The sequence below is a fragment of the Xenopus laevis genome, chromosome 2S (genome assembly GCF_017654675.1).
Source record: "Xenopus laevis strain J_2021 chromosome 2S, Xenopus_laevis_v10.1, whole genome shotgun sequence".
NCBI classification, from domain to species: domain Eukaryota; kingdom Metazoa; phylum Chordata; class Amphibia; order Anura; family Pipidae; genus Xenopus; species Xenopus laevis.
This window is the reverse complement of record NC_054374.1, coordinates 85,568,575-85,588,832: the sequence shown is the minus strand read 5'-3', so window position 1 is coordinate 85,588,832 and position 20,258 is coordinate 85,568,575. Positions and strand designations below refer to the sequence as shown.

At 38.6% G+C, this 20,258-nt stretch overlaps 1 protein-coding gene across 2 annotated transcripts in view; it reads right to left on the bottom strand.

Moving 5' to 3' along the window:
* rasl10b.S (RAS like family 10 member B S homeolog) overlaps positions 1–20,258 on the bottom strand; it is a 42,348-nt gene that overhangs the window by 10,629 nt on the left and 11,461 nt on the right. The window contains exons 2-3 of one of the 2 annotated variants that reach the window (XM_018249629.2): positions 3,012–3,370; positions 1,665–1,751 (exon numbers count right to left, since the gene is read on the bottom strand). The gene's annotated coding sequence lies outside the window, so the exon portion shown is untranslated. The remainder of the gene's footprint in view (positions 1–1,664; positions 1,752–3,011; positions 3,371–20,258) is intronic. The other variant, XM_018249628.2, reaches the window with a different exon arrangement.

Sequence of the window (20,258 nt, the reverse complement as noted above, 5' to 3'; positions counted from 1 at the left end):
TTTGGGCCTGGGAAACATCATGTTTTCATTAAATATGCAAAAGAGCACCACCTGCACTAAAATATCCTGTTCTGCACATGTCCAGTGCCTCAAAAATTGGGAGAAAGACCTGCCTTATAAGATAAGATGGAAAAGCTCAGTGACATGCTGGACTAAAGGTTCGCATTTTGCTTCACAGCTTTCCATCCTCATGGAATTGCTAATAAACTTAGGGTAAGCAATATGTTATGTTTATGTTTTGGGTAGCCGAGGAGGAGTAGAGTATAACAAATGGCGACGAGGATGGGATCCTTTAAGTAACTGACCAGTTTCAGGACTGAGTTTCGCTACCCAAAACATAACACAATAGTAATCTGATTTCATTATTGCTGAAGCCCATCAGTGCAATTAGCATTTATAAAGCCAATACAGTTCCAATAAAAGCAAATTTATAAGCAAGCAAACACATACAGGGCTTAATCAATACATCCTTTGTATGGACAAGAAGCAATCTACACTGGGAAAGAACTCACACAACGTATTCATTTTCAGGGAATGCCTTGTAGCAGTAATAACAAAGCCATAGGGAGAGTTTCAAGGAGAATTTCTATTTGCTCTTCTGGAAGCCCAATTAGTTTTAGATTTTAGTTGACTATTTGTTTGCTGTCCTATGTGTTCTTAGAATTAAAAGAAGAATATCTGATTTTGTGTATTCTTGTTATGAGACAAGTTGTCCCTGACTAAATGTTGGACCTTAAAGGGCATTCATTAAACTGGATGGAGTTTTATGTTAAAATGAACTTGTGTGAAATGCATTGGCTCCAGATATGCTGGGCAGAATTGTGCAACATACTGATGGGTCTCCAACAAAGCAAAGAAGATAAAGAAGGGTAAAAAGGGTCTGTAGTTGCATATTAACTGCCTTGATGAGCCTAAAAATGCAGTGAGTGAGCAACTTATAAATTGTCCCATAAAAAAGAAAACATGTAAAGCAGAGTACCTCTTCATTCACTTATGTCCTTGAACCATGAAGCACAATAGCACAGAATGCCTTGAAATAATACCATTGCAATGTTGATTAAAATTTTGCTGCCCATGTGACTGCCAGTTTGACAGGCAGCTAAACGCTCACTATTGGCCCTCCATTCACCTAAATTGTTATGGTTACATCCTACCAAAGCACTTGTGGGTCAGGCAATTATTGCTTGGACTGTGTTATTTCCAAATAGGGTAGCCACCTCACCCCTTTAATGGCAGCCATATGTTGAATCCAAATCCTGCATGATTAGTTAGGAACTAATTTACCGGTAGATTAGGGTTGGACTGGCCCACCGGGACACCGGGAAAAATCCCGGTGGGCCCCAGTCCTTGTGGGCCCCTGCGGCCAGGTCCGGACTGGGAGTCAAAATAGGCACTGGCATTCCATGTACACAGAGGCCCAAATAGTCCTCCACCAGCCCACTAAATAGTGACTGTCTATGGGACCTTACAGCAGCCCATCTGGCATTTGCCAGAACCCAGATTCAGATTGCCAGTCCGGGCCTGCCTGCAGCCACTAGACCGATCGTTACCTTACATGTACATTACATGTATATTGCTGGTGCTCGGATTGAGCACTTGTATCCCGCAGCTATGGGCCGCCTCCTGAACCTAGTGGGCCCTGCTGCCTTTACCCCAACTGGTACCTGTTTGGAAATGCGGCTGTCCCTGCTGGCTGCTCTTCGTTGGCGTGCGCCTGTTTTCAACTGCGTGCGTTGATGATGTCATTCTCACTGGCGCCATCACATGTTGGGGGAACCAGAGAGAGAGCGCATCAGGGAGGGAGTACTAGTGTGGTTCCTGGTACTGATCGATCTGCAGCCTGCGCCCTGCTGGCACCGTTCCCTCTCAGCTGCAGCCTATTGCTACTTTCTTGGCTTCTCCACCAGAGACCAGAATGGATACAATACTTTGCTGGTAAGCAAAGGCTCGGGGGGGGGTATGGGGGGTTCTGGTGCAGCAGAGTCAGACAGTCAGTGGTGAAATTTTCCTGTCTGGGGTGTGGAGGAGGAAGCAAGTTGCCAGTAAATGTTGGGCTTAATTACCCCTATAATCCACATAGACTGTATGACCCTGAGTGGCCACCACCAACTTCTTTAATTTCATTTTACATTTAACCATTTGTTTGCCCCTTTAAGTTTGCTGCCCCACATTTTTAGAAATATAGCTATAATATTGTTTACCTTGGTACTTTGGTACTGTGGACTGCCTTTCAAGCTTCAGTTGCTATCACATTTTGATCAGTCCCTGCCTCAGTGATATTACAGTCTAAGGTCCCTTTCACATTTCCATCAGTTGCTGCCATACTGATCTTACAATCTAAGGTCCCTATCACATTCCCATCAGTCCCTGCCCCAGTGGAGCTTACAATCTAAGGTCCTTATCACAATCCCATCAGTCCCTGCCCCGAGTGAGTTTACAATCTAAGATTGCAATCACATTCCCATCAGTCCTTGCCCAGTGAGCTTACAATCTAAGGTCCCTAGCACAGTACCATCAGTTCCTGCCCTAGTGATCTTACAATCTAAGGTCCCTATCTCATTTCAATCAAACCCTGGCCAGTGAGCTTACAATCTAAATCCTGTGAAAAAATTGAAAATTTTCCCTTGTGGGCTTTTGTGTGTAAATTGGGGGGCCCTTCAGATCATGTTCTCTGGTGGGCCCCAGGTGCCCCAGTCCAACACTGATTTAGATGCATGCTGCATGGCTGCACATAAATCAGTTCTGTCTGCAGGAGGCATTGAAATGAATTGCTTATTACCCATGAAGGATGAGGATTCAATATGTGGCAAATCTGTTCTTCCTTATCGTCTACAGTCAAATGACTTGCATTGTCAATATATGTGAGCTCTATATAGAACAGCAAAAATCACATACTGTAACACAGGTGCATTTGCAATTCTTTTTAAGCCATTCGCACATGCAAACAGTAGTCTGTGACATTTTTTTGAAAAACAGCAACAATGAAGAAGTGATTTATAGAAATACCTTACCATAGCAAGAACAGAAGATCGAAGACAGAATCTAATCCCAACCGTCCTGCACACTTGAGAACAATATTTCCAAATGGTTTCTGGTGTTTTGCAATCAAACAGGCCAATTGTCCCACTGATGTAAAGCGTTGTCTGAGTCAACAACACAAGGATGCATAAGTTGTTAGTGGTAAAACTGCTGGAAAACACTTAGGTGACACCATCAATGCTTGTGCAAACACCATAATAATAAGATCCTCATGCATGCCCACAGAAGTTCATCAGAATGCATGTGTACATCCAATACAGGTATTAATCCCTCTTGTTGATCTGTGTCATTCAGTGTTCTAATACATCCTTTATGGAAAGATTTAATCAGCCTGTAAAGAAAGCAAATCAAGAATTTAAAAAATATTTGACAGCAAAAATGTCAATACTTTTATTTGTTTAAGCAATACTCAATTCAGTGGCGCCCATCTGAAACTTGGAAAGAGGTAGAAAAGGAAGGCAAATAGTTTGAAAAACATAAAAAATAAAATGGAAAGCCAAATCAAAAGTTGCAAAGAACAGGGCTTTCTATAATATACTAAAATTTAACATAAAGATGAACTACCCCCATAAAATTTTACTGAAATCCACTGTTGAGTGCAACAAATAAAAATGTATATTACAAAATCCATCCTTTCTTCAAATAGAATTCATATTTTGTAAAGTTATATATTTTAAACCTATGCTATTTATACCTTCCTGTTTATGGTGTAAAAAGCTGTGTAATATAAATGGTGAATTTATCAAGGTGTGTGAAATTTTACACAATGCGAATGTCAGATTTGACATCCAGCAGAAGTCACTCTAAGAAATAATACATAAAAAAGTGTTTTTTACATGGTGGAGTCTGGTGATGTATGGTGTATTATCGTGCTGTTTTTTACACAGCATAATAAATATGCCCCTTAGAGTAACTCAATTTGCAAAGTTTCTACCAGGTCTAGAAACCCATGGCAACCAATCAGCAATAGCATTCGGTGCTAACCTGTCTGAAAGCAAACATCATCTGATTGGCTTCTATGCATTATTAGATGCAAACCAGTAGCAATTTTTGTAACTTTTCACTACCTATAACGATTCATGAATGCCTTTTGAATGTTTCCTTTCTCGGTTTAGTATCAGTTATGCTTGACAACTGCCTACTAATGCATCATTTCTTAGAAATGCTGGCCATATTGCTGATTAAACCATAGCTAAATATAGGCCTATTCCAGCAAACATGAAAATCTGGGCCCTGTGCTGCTGGCAAGGAACTGAGAAGGTCACTCTGAGCTGATGCCAGGTCACAGAAAATGAGGCATAACAGCTTTAAACAGTCACATTTCTGAGCCCACGTAAACTTAGGAACATGATGATTTCATTACATACTGAGGAACAGCCAACTCAGAACACAAACAGGAAATACACAACAGTTGCTTTTGTTAATTGGATTTGGGTGGCACAGTTAGCCCGGCATGTTATCATTTTGCTACTAATGCAGTAGATGTGATATTAAAATTCCTCCCTTTTTTTAAATGTTTTGAACAGCCTTTTGCATTCAAAGGTAATTGGTGGACAAAGTCTGCTATTCCTTCCCTATGAACTACGTACTGTATTTGGGAAAGGTAACACTGGCTGATTTAACCACAGTTCATTTATATGAGTTCATATTTAAAGTGGACCTGTCACCCAGACACAAAAATCTGTATAATAAAAGTTATTTTCAAATTAAACATGAAATCCAATTTCTATTTTTTATTTAAGCATTCATAGCTGTTGTAAGCTCATTTAAACATCTCAGCTATCAATCAAATATTGTCTGCCCCTCCTCTATGCCCGTGGCATAGAGGCGGGGCAGACAATTACTTTCACTTTCAATTCAGCACTTCTTAGATGTCACTGCTCCCCACACATTCCCCCACTTCTCTTTACCATATAATTGTGTAGCCAGGGCATGGGGATGGACATCAGGTCCCCCATTCTGGTGCACTAAAAAAATTCTGAGATGATGCAAGGCTTGTCTTAATAACACTGTCCACAAAATGGCTGCTGCCTGCTTGCTATAATTTTGAAATCTCAGACTGAAGGAAACAAGATTCAAATAATTTATATAGTGTAATTAAAGTTCATTTTCCTTGACTAATCTGATAAAATAGGATTTTGAATAATTTTTTTTGGTGACGGGTCCCCTTTAACAAAAAGTCCTGTGAGTGTGGTTTAATTTTGAAGGCAGTATGGTATGCTTTTTTTTACCTGCACCCAGGCATTTACCACATTGTTTTTATAGTCTATGTTCTTCATCTGCACCCTTATTAAAGGAAAATCCTGCTCATAAGTGTGTGAATAGAATTCTCCTTTAAGGTGGAAGAGTAAGCACTGGATATCTGAAAAGAACTGAGCTTAAATTTAAATAAAGTCTGAAGCAACCCTGCAATTTCTTGGATATGTTTGCCTTATTCATTCACTACTAGAGACCAACAGGAAACAGAATTGATGGTACAAGTATTACAGTTGCATCAATCGGTTGACACTGAGGTTGTGTTATCAATGTCTGAGCTGCTGAATAAGACAAGGTCTCTGAGCTGGAGCAAATCCTGTTCATCAAGGAAAATAAGTCAAATGTATCAAAACCAGCTTGTGACGTTAGCTGCAGAATAATTTATGGCTTACACGCAAGATGACGTTACTGCCTGCAGATTAAATAGCACAATCGAACCTCATTTTAGGCATCTTCTCTGTTCAGCTCATTCCATGTCATGACTGCCTTGTGCCCTCTATTACAGATTCTAATCAGAATACTCACAATAACTCATTCAAAGCTGGCCTTCCCTTTATAGGTATCACATAAACCTTCAATCAGACAAAAGAACTGCTGGTGTTCAGCACATTGTATTACCAACAGGGTATGTTTGAGAATTATATTTGAAGTATGCTTTCACTGAAGTTTCATTTACATAAAATAAAACGAATCCCGAATACTGTTTAGTTAAAAAAGTAAATATTTGCAGCCTTTTAACATTTATAAAGTGAAATCACATCTAAGCAGCAAGTGTATAGCATTGTAACATATGTCTATACAGAGACAGCCTCAACTGCCACCGCCACAACAGCCTATTATGGATACCTCACATTAAAATTTTATTACAGTTCTCCTCAATAACATGTTACTACAAATACCTACTAATTTCCTGCTACATGTGTAACCAAGCTTCTCTTTTCTAAGGGCAACTATCAACTTTCTGTTATATATGTAGCTGTACATTTCCTTCCTAAGAAGAAGGAATCCATGCTTCTCCTTCCTAATAACAACTGTCAACTTCCTGTTACATATGTAGTCATGCTTTTCCTTCCTAAGGACAACTGCAAACTTCTTGTTACATATGTATCCGTGCTTTCCCTTCTTAAAACAAATGGCAACTCCTTTTCCGTATGAATTCATGCTTCTCCTTAACAAGAACAACTGTCCACTTCCTGTTACATAGGTAGTTGTGTTTCTCCTTCCAAAGAACCACTGCTAACTTGCTGTTGCATATGTAGTCAATATTTCCATTCCTTAGAACTGCCCACTTCCTGTTACATATGTAGTCATGCTTCTCCTTTCCAAGAACAATTGTAACTTCATCTTACATATGTGCTAATGCTTTTTCTTCCTAACTGCCAACTTCCTGTTACATATGTAGTCAATGTTTTCCTTTATAAGAACAGCTGCCCACTTCCTTATACACATGTAGTTATGCTTCTCCTTCCAAAGAACAACTTCCAACTTCCTGTTACATATGTTGTCATGCTTCTTCCTCCTAAGACTGTAACTTCATGTTACATATGTAGTCATGCTTCAATTGAAACTTCATCTTACATATGTGCTAATGCTTTTCCTTCCTAACTGCCAACTTCCTATTACATATGTAGTCAATGTTTTCCTTCCCAAAAACAGCTGCTCACTTTCTGTTACACGTGTAGTCATGCTTCTCCTTCCAAAAAAAGACTACCAACTTCCTGTTATATATGTTGTTATGCTTCTCCTTCCTAAGAACAACTGCCAACTTCATGTTACTTATGTATTCATGGATGGCAAACTTCCTGCTATATATGTAGTCAAATTTTCCTTCCTATGATAATTATTCCTAAGCCCAATATATCTCTAGAAGATCATTGTGTTATGTATTATAGTTTTTCTACATGTTTCTGGACAGTTGAGGAAAATCAACCCCCGTAGTTTATTCTAAGGGGATGGAAGATCCTGATGGACATTTGGAATAAGTAATCTCAATAAGTATTGATTGATTTTACAGCCTTTTTATTTCACAAGGCAAAAATCTAATTTTAGTTTACAACCTATGCATTGGGACACTAAATGAATTCCCATGAATTCCCATGTTTCCATAATTGCCCTTTAATAGCAGAAAAGTTCTTCCTACAACAGGCAGTAGAAAGTATAATGAGGAGAAATCTGAATCAATTCTTAGATTATGAACCTCCTTCTCAGATGTAGTCCGAGTTCCTTTAGGAAAAGTTTTTAAAATCTAAGAAGTGTCAGCTTTCCATTTTGGAGTGGTTCTGATTTCAGTTGAATTAAACGCTGCAAGCAATATGGACATTAGGGGGCCGATTCACTAAGCTCGAGTGAAGGATTCGAATGAAAAAAATTTGAATTTCGAAGTATTTTTTTGGTACTTCGACCATCGAATTGGTTAAATTCGTTCAAATTCGAACGAAATCGAACGAACCGAACGAAAAATCGTTCGACTATTCGACCATTCGATAGTCGAAGTACTTTCCCTTTAAAAAAAACTTCGACCCCCTACTTCAGCAGGTAAAACCTACCGAAGTCAATGTTAGCCTATGGGGAAGGTCCCCATAGGCTTGCCTGTGATTTTTTGATCGAAGGATTTTCCTTCGATCGTTGGATTAAAATCCTTCGAATCGTTCGATTCGAAGGATTTAATCGTTCGATCGAACGAAAAATCCTTCGATCAAAAAATCACAGGCAAGCCTATGGGGACCTTCGATCGCAGGATTAGCGCTAAATCCTTCGACTTCGATATTCGAAGTCGAAGGATTTCAATTCGAGGGTCGAATTTCGAAGTATTTTTAACTTCAAAATTCGACCCTTAATGAATCTGCCCCTAGGTGGCACCTGCACTGTAATAATTTATTTAGAAGGCTGCACAAAGCACAAGTCAAGTGCTTCAAATACAAGCTACTTAAGATCGAAGTGCTTGTTGGAATATTAATAGATAAATGTTAACATTAGCATACAAATTTAGAAAAATGCAATTAGTTAAAAATGTCAGTCCTTTAGGTTATTACTTGCCGATCACCTCACAGTCTCTCAGCTGTAGAAAAAAGAATCCAAACGAATGTGTATACTTCCAGGGAAATATATACAAAGGGATCAGCGCCTGTGGCAACAGAGCCTCTGATGAAACTGTGAACAACAGCGAAACGCGTTAGTTAAAGGAGAACGCACATCGGTCCAGTACAAGCACCACAAGGAGGTCTGAATCCGGCTGGTAACCACTATGCTCTGGGACTTTGTAACTACAGAAATTGGACTGAATGCGATCACACTAAGGGAAAGAAATGTGAGTGTATTTATTGTTGTTTTTAAGAAGTCATTTTAAATAAAACGGTATTATACTATTTCTGGCTTTTATCCTTGCTCTGGAGTCCATCGAGGTTGCGAGGTCAAACTAGGATCGCACAGGAGGATATAATAGACACACTTGACCACGAGAGTGGTTTGTAAGTAGGCATTTTTTCTAAACGGTGGAGGTGTTCCAGATTTGAAACACGTAACCAACGGCCGCACTGGAGACCAATCTTCATTCTTTTTTTGCACCCCTATAGTGTTTGTTCTCTCTAACCAGATGCATATTAGAGAAAGGGGAGCACTTCCAAAATAAGTCAGTTTTAAGGACTTGGTGATACCCCTCATTTTGAGTGAACGTATTACGCTATGTTGGTTCCTAATTTCTGTTACAATGTAATTCTCCTACCGCACACCTGTAGTTCACCAATCCTGTAATCGGTGTGTGTGCGGATCCGTTTCTTTTACACGTTGGTTCCTAATTTCTGTTGCCACAGGCGCTGATCCCTTTGTATATATTTCCCTGGAAGTATACACATTCGTTTGGAAATTTAGAAAAATGTCTGATAATGCTGATATTGTTTTACCAAACTGCTGCTATACAGTACAACTTAATTATACAAGAACAGTCATCTGCAAAGAAAAGGGCGTTACTGTGGGTCAAGAAGCTACAAACAGGATCCTTGTTTTTATGAGCAAATTAGGTAGCCAGTACTGAGAGGAAGGTAGCGAAATTAGTAGAAAAAGTATAAATAATAATTATAACAAATCTTTCAATATAAACCAACTTACTTGAAAGCAGATTCCTTGGTGAACCATTTACTTTGAGCAGCTATTCCTGAAGAAGAATGTTCAGTTCAAAACAGGAGTCTGGGAGCTGTCCTATATAACTGTTGCACAAAAGTAGCCTATGACAAGTCATTTATTGTTGAATGGCTTTAGGATGATTGTCTCTAATCTAACAGGCAAAGAAAAGCTAGAATCCCTAAAGTATTTACTAGGTGAAAATGTCCATCTTAAAATGTCAAGGACCACTTGCATGCCAGAGTTTAAAGATCACTCTTAGTCAAAATAATCAAGCAAGGGGCACCACTGGAGCATGGTCCCCATCAGTAAGCTCAGATTAAATAAATCCATACAATAACTTAGGGGGTTCACGTACATGGTGTTAGCAGTTGAAGCTAATTTTCAGTCACAAGATACACAATTATATAGTGATGTGTTTTTTTATTTATTATTATAAGTAAACTCACCATCTTAATATGCATTTCGAACCTAACAAAAAAGGATATAAGATCATGGGAGGCTCCACACTTCTTTCTGAAGAAAAAGCCAAATCCAGCACCCCTGATTGATTAAATCCACTGGACTTTGCTGCTATGGCTTTATTTGCACAACATGGCACTTGATTCAAAGTGAATGAAAAGTGAATCGCTGGTGGGATGGAGCGATTTGTTTTCCGAAGTTGCCCGAAGTTTCCTTGTGAGGCAACTTCGGAAAACGAAGAGCACCGACTGCCACCCTGCCAATCGGGGAGATTAGTCTCCCCGAAGAAGAGGAGATTTGTCATTGGGCTTCTAATCTCTCAGAATCTTATCGTGTGTCTCTTCCCTTAACAGTGTGCACAGTAGACCATAAATAACTTAGACAGAAAAATGCTACATATCCCTAGAAAAAAGATGTTATTTACTGTATTGCTAAAAAAAAGACATAGGTGCCTGTTTAGTCAGCTAATTTCTCTGTATTTTATATTACACTGATACACTGACAAGAACAAGGACAGGAATAAAATAAATGGAGTCGACAAAAAAAGTTGAGACACATGGAATACAGTTTTAATGTTAGAGGGTGGAAGGGGACCTGACTTAAAGTATGCTTGACAACAATGTTATTAAAAGGTAAAAAACATGCAAATGCTGGTATTTTTCCCTGAAACAGTGTCTCTTCTATACTGGAGAATGAGAAGAAAATGTAAGGGATTTCTAAGGATTCTTAAGGGAAAAGAATGAGTCTTTCAGTCAAGAAGGTGCAAACGGCCAACAGGTCCTAAGAAGGGAGAAGCTGAAGATCGGGGACAGGATTGAAAGAGTAAATGACAGGCTGGAGTGGGATGGTGCAGGCAAAGAGGCAGTGACTAGATCAGGACTGGGGAGCAGAACCAGAGAGGACTGGAAACTAGGAGCAGAACCAGACAGGGCTGGAATCTAGCAGCAGGATGGGCAAAAGTGTAGAAGCTAGTGTTGAGAACAAGTAAAGGACAAGAGCAAGACAGGAGCAGCAGTGAGTACAGGACTAGGTGCAGGGAACAGGTCAGGAACAAGACATGGTGGAGACAGGAGTCCGAACAAAGAAACTAAGGGCCACGTACTTGCCACAAGCAGGAGCTAGGGACTAGGCCATAGTGCTAAAAAGTATAGGTCACAGTACTCCAACAGTAGCTAATGCTCAGGCACCAACTGTAAGGAGGGCTTATATAGGGCAGTGTCAGTCTTAATTGGCTAAACTCAGCCATCCAATAAGGCCTCTGGAGTAAAGCATCACAGCCAGGGAAACAGGTAGAAGGTAAATGTGCAACTGGCTACTCTCCTGGCCCAATGGTTAAAGAGAGCAACCAACAAGCAAGAAGTTATGGGCATGAGCCCCAGCAGAGCCTTACAGAAAACTTCAAAAAGAAAAGTACAAAAATAAAAAGGATGTAAAACGAGTGAAGTAGGCCTAGTTAAAATGTAAGATTTCCACTGTATCTACTAAGGTATTACGATCTGCTGTACACGTGGATGTTTGTAGGCGCCACAAATTTATTTAGTGGGTATTGTAAAACAAACAGATGTGGTTTTAAAATGGGGCCTAAATATATGGCAAAATATCCTCTAGCAATTCCCTTCCGCAAATAAGCCCATTGGCATATGGCCCTCCTTAGCACCCGGACTGCTAAACTGTAGTATAAAAATTAAACATTACAGGGCCTGATTTTTTTCTTTCCTTTGAAAAGAACAGAACCAAAAAAAGACATTTTAAACATTTTTTATAAATAAAAAGATTAACTTTCTAAATTCACATGGACGAATTTAGTCACCCGGTGTGACTCAGTCTATATTATTTCCTTCTATTGGAAAGTATGTGCTTTATCTTCAGTCAAAACAGGAGGATTCATGGAACCTCAGCATCACCAATGAATTTCAGGTTGGCTCTCTATTGGTTCCTCGCTAAGGTAGGCAAGTTACTAATTAGTTTGTATGAATTTTTGACTGGTAAGACACTGGGCTTCATGCCATATGGCAGGAAATGAGTTACTTATCTGTAGGCTTAGTCACCATGGGAAAGTGACATTGTGATATTAGCTTAATGTAAAAGTATCACATGGGGCTCAGCTGCTCAGACTGAAAACTGATTAACCTGCTTCTTTAGCATTTCCCTGCCCAGAACATCACTGCATAAGAGCAAAAGAATGTAGGGCATTTAAACTGCTGTGATTTGCCTTCAATGCAGAACTGTGGCCAATGACCCACATTTCCTTTGTTAATTGCCATAAATATCTTTATGTAAAAAATGTTAATAGAAAATACATTATTAAAATTCAAGGTAGGTGGCAGAATGTCAGAACGAGATAAATAATAGTAATAATAATAATCATAAGTCACAGGAAAACAATGCAGGTGACCCAGGGGGAGAAATGGGGTGTGGATAGAAGGCAGGGTGGCTTAGCTGCAAATTTTGACCCTGTGCTTGTGGGTGACCAGTTCCGCTTCTGAAGGTAAATACATTTTTTATATGCGAATGGTAATGGCAAATAGTAATGTTTAAAAGTGGTAAGACGGATTCAGTAATACATGAGGCAACTCTCTCTAGTAAAGAATAAAAGGCACTAAGTTTGCCCAGAAGCACTAATCCATAGCAACCAATAAGATGTTTGCTATTAAAAAGCTTCTTGCTGATTGGTTGCTATAGGGTACTGCTCCTGGGCAAACTTAGGGGGTTATTTACTAAACTCTGAATGAGAACTCCGAATCAGAAAATCTGGCATCTCAGACCTGTCGAGGTTGCATATAAGTCAATGGGAGAGGTCCCAATGATTTTTTGATATGCACATGAAAAATATAAGGAGGAAAGGTAGTTAGAAAAATTTATAAACAGAAGTATTTTTGTTTGCACAAATATGAACAAGCATTTGCATTTGACAAAATATGTAATAAATGTTATAAATGTAATAAATAATGTTCTTCACTAGACAGTTCCACATTTCAGAGTTCATTGAGCATAGCACATTTTTAAGAGCTGAAGGCTGTGTATTATTTGTTATTAAACAAAATCCTTTTCCAGCTTTTTTTTTCAATGTACTAACTCTGAAGTGTGTAATGTGTAAAATACGAAATCTAAAATTCTGCTGGTGATGAAACACTATGGGGTATATTTGTCAAAGAGTGACGTCTGAGATAACCACAGTCCTCTAGAGTGAAATTCTGCCACTATCTATTCATTTCTATGGGATTTTGAAAGGTTTATTTATCAAAAGGGAGAACTTTCACTTTAACCCATTGATAAATACTCTTTTAGAAATCCCATAAAAATGAATGGAGAATGGTAGAATTTCATTCTAGTGGACTGTAACTCTTTGATAAATATGCCCCTATGGGTTTGTAAAACCTTTTTATTTGTGTGCTGTACACAAGAATTTTTATGCAGACTGTTAGATAATGGAAGAGAAGCACACACTTTTCAAACATTTTACATTTTACACACCCTTTGTAAGATACTGAATAAAAAAGCTATGCACAACATCCCATAACTTGTTATTGATATATATATATATATTTATTTATTCCTACTCAACTTTGAATTCTCCCATATAATATAATACCAATACTTTGCAGGTTGTTTTTTTTTATTCTTTCAGGCACAGTGCATGGATCACGGATTCTGCTAATTACATGGCATTCAACATAACTGCCAATTCATCTGTGAAAAGGCTTTAATTTCCCTTAACAGTATACTGTTATCAATGGTTTCAAATTCCTGCAATAAAATAACTAAATGAACGAAATTGATTAAGTAGTTGTAAACTGAATCTAGGTACTAGTTTATATATATATATATATATATATATATATATATATATATATATATATATATATATATATATATATATATATATATATATATATATATATATATATACTATATATATATATATAATATTATATATATATATATATATATATAAATAAAAGAACAAAAAACCAGCACCAGGGGTCTTTGCAGTGAAGAAAACTTGTATTGTCACATTAGTATGTACAACCGACGTTTCGGTCCCTCTTGGGACCTTTATCAAGGTCCCAAGAGGGACCGAAACGTCGGTTGTACATAACTAATGTGACAATACAAGTTTTCTTCACTGCAAAGACCCCTGGTGCTGGTTTTTTGTTCTTTTTGTATTAATATTCTACTCCGGGCACAGGGGGCAGCTACAAAGTAGCTTTAACTGAAGGTGGGAGCTGTCCTGTTCTACATGTATATATATATATATATATATTATATATATATATATATATATATATATATATATATATATATATATATATATATAATATCAAAACAGGGGGGTTGTGGGAGCACTCTAAAGGCTTTAAAGTATATATATATAAGTATAATAAATGCTATTGCATATGTACCCAAAACAGGGGTTATTTTGTTACAAAGTTATGATCATAAAATTGATAAGCCACCATACCACGTCAAGGTAAACCCCGAATGGCGGTCCCTAACTTGTTTTATATTTTATAAAAAAGCCAGGAGCTGTGGCATAGCTTCAGTGGTTGTAGCACCCCATACCCCCCCTTTAAACTAGTGGTGATCCTATGCTTTTAAAATTGGGCGTTTGTTTTGGGAATATCTCTCCTTTAAAAGCCTGATTGCTGGCTGGGGAGGATTTAGCCCTCAGTGAAAAAACAGCGTTCAACGGACATTGATTACAGGTAATGCTAAAATGCACATAAAATATAAAACAAGTTAGGGACCGCCATTCGGGGTTTACCTTGACGTGGTATGGTGGCTTATCAATTTTATGATCATAACTTTGTAACAAAATAACCCCTGTTTTGGGTACATATGCAATAGCATTTATTATACTTATATATATACTTTAAAGCCTTTAGAGTGCTCCCACAACCCCCCCTGTTTTGATATTGTATATATATATATATATATATATATATATATATATATATATATATATATATATATATATATATATATATATATATATATACAGGGATTGTTTGTCCATATATTGCAATATATTTAAGCTGGCCAACTACGTCAAAGTCGCTGTCTTAAATATATTGATAATGGGTTGAGTGCAGAGGAATCTTGTATTTATCTATGTTTTTTGTGGTCACACCCTCATTGCACCCCCGCCTAATGATTTTAAAAAATAGTGGTGAGCACAACTTTCCCCTGTTTGTTATAGTTATACAGGAGCAGTGACCAGCTCCATGTTGTAGCTCCCACCCCCTCCAACTACAGTCAGGTGATCCCACTGGTGTCTAATAAAAGGGCAGCCAAGTTTGGGAGTTTTACTTTGAAAGCGGCTAGTAAGTTGCAGGTAAAACGTTTTCGTCCCTTTTATAAAATGTATAATTAAACCATAGAATTCTTAATGAATCAGATGAAAATTGAGCATAGGACTGGCCAGATATGGGATGACTTTGACGTAGTTGGCCAGCTTAAATATATTGCAATATATGGACAAACAATCCCTGTTTTGTTTAAAGGGTAAGGCATTTTTCAGTAGCAGTATGCACAAAATGTCGCTGTCTTAAATATATTGATAATGGGTTGAGTGCAGAGGAATCTTGTATTTATCTATGTTTTTTGTGGTCACACCCTCATTGCACCCCCGCCTAATGATTTTAAAAAATAGTGGTGAGCACAACTTTCCCCTGTTTGTTATAGTTATACAGGAGCAGTGACCAGCTCCATGTTGTAGCTCCCACCCCCTCCAACTACAGTCAGGTGATCCCACTGGTGTCTAATAAAAGGGCAGCCAAGTTTGGGAGTTTTACTTTGAAAGCGGCTAGTAAGTTGCAGGTAAAACGTTTTCGTCCCTTTTATAAAATGTATAATTAAACCATAGAATTCTTAATGAATCAGATGAAAATTGAGCATAGGACTGGCCAGATATGGGATGACTTTGACGTAGTTGGCCAGCTTAAATATATTGCAATATATGGACAAACAATCCCTGTTTTGTTTAAAGGGTAAGGCATTTTTCAGTAGCAGTATGCACAAAATGTCGCTGTCTTAAATATATTGATAATGGGTTGAGTGCAGAGGAATCTTGTATTTATCTATGTTTTTTGTGGTCACACCCTCATTGCACCCCCGCCTAATGATTTTAAAAATAGTGGTGAGCACAACTTTCCCCTGTTTGTTATAGTTATACAGGAGCAGTGACCAGCTCCATGTTGTAGCTCCCACCCCCTCCAACTACAGTCAGGTGATCCCACTGGTGTCTAATAAAAGGGCAGCCAAGTTTGGGAGTTTTACTTTGAAAGCGGCTAGTAAGTTGCAGGTAAAACGTTTTCGTCCCTTTTATAAAATGTATAATTAAACCATAGAATTCTTAATGAATCAGATGAAAATTGAGCATAGGACTGGCCAGATATGGGATGACTTTGACGTAGTTGGCCAGCTTAAATATATTGCAATATATGGACAAACAATCCCTGTTTTGTTTAAAGGGTAAGGCATTTTTCAGTAGCAGTATGCACAAAATGTCGCTGTCTTAAATATATTGATAATGGGTTGAGTGCAGAGGAATCTTGTATTTATCTATGTTTTTTGTGGTCACACCCTCATTGCACCCCCGCCTAATGATTTTAAAAAATAGTGGTGAGCACAACTTTCCCCTGTTTGTTATATATATATATATATATATATATATATATATATATATATATATAAAATCAAATACAGAGGTAATTTGGACTCACCGGGGTCATTCAAATTTTAGTACGAAAAATTATACTTTGAAATGAAATTGTCATGCTAGGCTCCACATTTTTCAATTTAGAGTATCCTTTAATACTCATACAAATCTGTTAGAAAAACAACAGTTCTCAAGTTGGTGTAATTTTTTTTAAAATAAATAACATCAGAGTCAGAAACATGGAGCTAAATTGTTGATAACATTGGATGAAACTATGGGTTAAGACAATGTGAATTTGGTGTTAGCTTTTGTTATGGCGTAGACATAGAAGAACATTTTACTCTACCTTAAGTCTAAATTTGGGCCAACTCCTTCTACTCTCTGCCCAGTCTGTCTTTACAAAAAATCTCTGCAAATTCTTCTTTTAAGGAGGACTGTGCTTGCAGAAAGCAAATACATTGTAAAGACAGTAGCCATTAATTATTAAGCCATGATCTATATTAAGTATACAGACACTGAGCATTTATAAAACAGTCAGTTACAGTATTACATAGTTACATAGTTACATAGTTACATAGTTAAATTGGGTTGAAAAAAGACAAAGTCCATCAAGTTCAACCCCTCCAAATGAAAACCCAGCATCCATACACACACCCCTCCCTACTTTTAATTAAAATTCTATATACCCATACCTATATTAACTATAGAGTTTAGTATCACAATAGCCTTTAATATTATGTCTGTCCAAAAAATCATCCAAGCCATTCTTAAAGGCATTAACTGAATCAGCCATCACAACATCACCCGGCAGTGCATTCCACAACCTCACTGTCCTGACTGTGAAGAACCCTCTACGTTGCTTCAAATGAAAGTTCTTTTCTTCTAGTCTAAAGTGGTGGCCTCTGGTACGGTGATCCACTTTATGGGTAAAAAGGTCCCCTGCCATTTGTCTATAATGTCCTCTAATGTACTTGTAAAGTGTAATCATGTCCCCTCGCAAGCGCCTTTTTTCCAGAGAAAACAACCCCAACCTTGACAGTCTACCCTCATAATTTAAGTCTTCTGTCCCTCTAACCAATTTAGTTGCACGTCTCTGCACTCTCTCCAGCTCATTTATATCCCTCTTAAGGACTGGAGTCCAAAACTGAACTGCATACTCCAGATGAGGCCTTACCAGGGACCTATAAAGAGGCATAATTATGTTTTCATCCCTTGAGTTAATGCCCTTTTTTATGCAAGACAGAACTTTATTTGCTTTAGTAGCCACAGAATGACACTGCCCAGAATTAGACAACGTGTTATCTACAAAGACCCCTAGATCCTTTTCATTTAAGGAAACTCCCAACACATTGCCATTTAGTGTATAACTTGCATTTATATTATTTTTGCCAAAGTGCATAACCTTGCATTTATCAACATTGAACCTCATTTTCCAGTTTGCTGCCCAGTTTTCCAGTTTAGACAGATCACTTTGCAAAGTGGCAGCATCCTGCATGGAACCTATAGTTCTGCACAATTTAGTATCATCTGCAAAAATAGAAACAGTACTTTCAATGCCCACCTCCAGGTCATTAATAAACAAGTTGAAAAGCAAGGGACCTAGTACAGAGCCCTGCGGTACTCCACTAACAACACTGGTCCAATTAGAAAATGTTCCATTTACCACCACTCTTTGTAGTCTATCTTTTAGCCAGTTCGCTATCCAGGTACAAATACTATGTTCCAGGCCAACATTCCTTAATTTAACCAGTAACCTTTTGTGTGGCACTGTATCAAATGCTTTAGCAAAGTCTAAGTAAATCACATCCACTGCCATCCCAGAATCGAGGTCTCTACTTACATTCTCGTAAAAAGAAATTAAGTTAGTCTGGCAAGATCTATTACGCATAAAACCATGCTGGCACAAACTCATAGTATTATGATTTGCTATGAAGTCCAGTATCTTATCCTTTATTAACCCTTCGAAAAGCTTTCCTAATACTGACGTCAGACTAACTGGCCTATAGTTTTGAGGCTGAGAACGGGATCCTTTTTTGAATAGAGGCACCACATTAGCAATTCGCCAGTCTCTTGGCACAATACCAGATCTCAATGAATCCTGAAAAATTAAGTAAAGAGGTTTGGCAATCACAGAGCTAAGCTCGCTAATTACCCTGGGATGAATACCATCTGGCCCTGGACCTTTGTTAATCTTAACCTGTTCAAGTCTCTTTTGAATTTCTTCTTGTGTGAACCATGCATCATTAGTTGTATTACTAGAATTGGGAGTGTTAAGAAGGAAACCTTCGCTTACTGGTTCTTCATTTGTGTAAACAGATGAAAAATACGAGTTCAGAATCTGCGCTTTTATTTTGTTTTCATCAACCAGCTGATCCCCCTCTGATAGTAAGGGTCCCACCCCTTCCTGCTTCATTTTTTTACTATTGACATATTTAAAAATAATTTGGGATTTTTTTTACTGCTTGCTGCAATATCCTTTTCTATAGCAATTTTAGCTTGCCTTATAGCTTCTTTGCATGATTTATTGGCCTCCTTGTACCTTATAAATGTTTCGGCTGTACCAGCTAACTTGAAAGCCTTAAAAGCACGTCTTTTCTTACCCACCTCAACACCAACGCTTCTATTGAACCAAAAAGGTTTTGCTTTGCAACGACGTTCCTTGCTTACAAGTGGAATATACTGACAAGTATATTTATTAAGCAGCATTTTAAAGACTTCCCATTTTTGTTCTTCACCATAATTAGTGGATAGCACTCAGACTAATCACTCAGAGCAGCATCTGTGAGACAGCAACTGCAGTGATTGAGTGTGGAGTACGACTGAAAGAACATGCCCTCCAACATTCCCCTGTAATGTAGGGCATCACTTTGATTTATTTTTCCTAGAGTGTAGAGTGTAAGAGATGAGGGCATAACTTACTGTGCACATAGAATAATTATTATATAGGAGAGATTGTTGCTATATTGCTTGCTTGTCACGATCGCCGCCCGGAGCAGGACCAGGAGCTCCGGGCGGCGCAACTATCTCTTCCGACGCCGCTCCCAAAATGGCGGCGCCCATGGCCGCCACGTGGGTAGCGGCGCCGGCGCAGAGACGCCTGCGCGCAAGTGCGCAGGCGCGAAGACGTCACAACGGCGCGACGGACGCAGGCGCAGCGCGTCGGTCGCAGACGTGCTGACGCCGACGCAAGGGTGCCAAAAAACCCCTTTAAAAGGACGCCTGAGGCGCCAAGATGGCGCCCGAAAATAGGATCTGATTCCTGGGTTCCCTGTTGCTATTCCTGTTATCCCTGAGGATATTCTTGATTGATCTCTTGTTGTTGACTACCTGCCTGGACTTTGGACTCTGTTTGTATTCTGCCTGCCTTTTGACCAGTTGCCCGAACTTGACTACCCCTTCTGCTTAATCCCTGGATACCACGTTCCTGATCCCTCCTGAGGGGCTTCCTCCTAGATCCAGACAACCTCCCCAGAGGGAACTCCCAGTTCCCTGACATTGCTTTTCTATGGCACAGTACATAGGTAGCTACATTGATAGCAGTTTATAGAATCTGAAGCAAAACAATTGGGCAGACACTACCAATTATAAATGCAAGTGTAGCACTATAGTAAATTGAGCACACCTTTCTACTATGAGCTTCATCCCCAATACTGTGCTCTGGATGAGACCTTAATTCTTAAGGGGTATTATTTTAGACATCCAGTCACTCCTGCCTTTATACATT